The 1956-nt window shown below is 31.2% G+C and overlaps 1 protein-coding gene across 3 annotated transcripts in view; it reads right to left on the reverse strand.

Annotated features, from left to right (window-relative positions):
- LOC103139593 (von Willebrand factor A domain-containing protein 7-like) overlaps positions 1-1956 on the reverse strand; it is a 24791-nt gene that overhangs the window by 16040 nt on the left and 6795 nt on the right. The gene's annotated exons all lie outside the window — the stretch shown is intronic.

Below are 1956 nucleotides of genomic sequence, written 5' to 3' on the forward strand. Positions count from 1 at the left end.
TGTAAAAACTAGCCATGAGTTTATCCATTTTATTTTTGTTTATCTTAAATAGACCACTAAACATTCTCAATGTTATTTGTTCATTTCCATTGACGCAAGAGTGTGAAAAAAACTTGTTTTGACAGTCAAGCAATGCAGCAGTTGTTGACTTTACCATAACATGAGTGACAGAGGACAATGCAGACGCACAGCATTCAACTCTCACCCTGTCAAAGAAATACAATAAAGATCTCAGCCTTCTCTTTTTACTGCTTGTTTGAGCTTTTGGTATTTTTATTTTATGAAAAACTTTAAAGTTTTGTTTATGTGAAGCTTGTGGAGTTTATTTACTTTTTTTCTTAGAATTTTAAAGGGTTTTGTAAATTGAACTCTGAATAACGTTAAATTTGAAAGTTTCATTGTTAATTAAATATATTGCCTCATCATTATTGACTGCTAAAACTTGAATAAATACATTGTTTATTTGAATCTTTCATAAATTGAATAAAGCTGTATTGATTTCAGATTAACATTCAGAAATAATTTATAATAAGTATTTAGCCTAAATTAGTGTCTGCACATAACAATGAGGATGACAAAACAAGAGTCAGATCCACAGTTTACTTGGCAAGTTGTTTTTCTAAAGCNACAATGAGGATGACAAAACAAGAGTCAGATCCACAGTTTACTTGGCAAGTTGTTTTTCTAAAGCAAATTAACTTTAAAGTAAAACAACAACAAATAATCACCTACAAATTGGCTTTTAGTTAGTGAGTAAAAAACAGTAAAGACCAGATGAAAAAATATATCACATAAAAATATGCATAGCTTTAAATATTCGGTGCATTTAAAATCAACAAAAATTAATAATTCGTCCAACTAAGGTTTACAAAATCTGATCAGGGAAGGTGAAGCTACTTATCTTTGTGTTTCACAGTCATAAAGCTCTTTAGGAAACTGTTTCAAGAAAAAGCATGAGCTGAAAATCTATGAAAGTGGGTTGTGCAACAAAAATAAAGCTTAAGGATAACAGCCCTAGATAAATAACTCATCACATTATTCGTTTATAACGCTGTCCATCAGCTGCTTAAAATCAAAATCAGATGCAGTGGCGCCACCAAGAGGCTCTACAAGGTAACAGCAACGCAGATAAACTTGACATCGCCATTTGTCAGGATGGGCAACATTAGGAATATTATTTTATATGGATCAATTAAGGAGTGAAATGAGCAGATTTTTTATTTTAACATATTATTTTGTATGTATTGTGTAATACTATGAACCAAAACATATCATTCTTATACTTCAAATATAAAAGCCTGAAAGTTAGAGGGTTTAACTTATAAACTACTTAATATTTAGAGCTCATACCTTTGACAGATACACCAACTAGACAGCACTTTGTGAGACAGACTTGATTTTGATCAGAAATATTGTGGGATTTTCAGATTACAAAGACCTCGTCTCAAAAATCTTACTGTCCTTGAAAAAGATACACAAACACCACAATTAGCAGTGTACATAAGTGTTCATATGTTGTAGCCAAAACAAATGATTTTTAAGCTCTTGTCTGTTTAAATAAAATATAAATGTCTTCTTTGACATCCTAACCTTGAGGGTTTATGTGGCTCCACAGTTTGGATATTTGGTGCCATTGTGAATAAACTCTGATCATGTGCTAACAGCAACAATTGCTGCATTTCTTATTACCTAATCTTAGATGTTTGTGCTTTCATATGAAGTTTGGACTTTGGTATTTTCAGAAGTAAAATTTCTAGTTTATCAGACATAAAAAGTAAAAAATTAAACTAGTCACTCAAAAAGCAGCAGATTCAGAGCAGGGATTTCCATAATTTATAACAGACTAAAGCAGATGAAATTTTAATCTTTAGTTTTTTTAAAATTTTTTGTAACTTTTATCTCCCTGTCTTAGATTCAGTCTCACCTCTCAGCTAACTCTGATCACTTTGGGATTCA

Source organism: Poecilia formosa, unplaced genomic scaffold (assembly GCF_000485575.1).
Source record: "Poecilia formosa unplaced genomic scaffold, Poecilia_formosa-5.1.2 Scaffold3, whole genome shotgun sequence".
NCBI lineage: Eukaryota > Metazoa > Chordata > Actinopteri > Cyprinodontiformes > Poeciliidae > Poecilia > Poecilia formosa.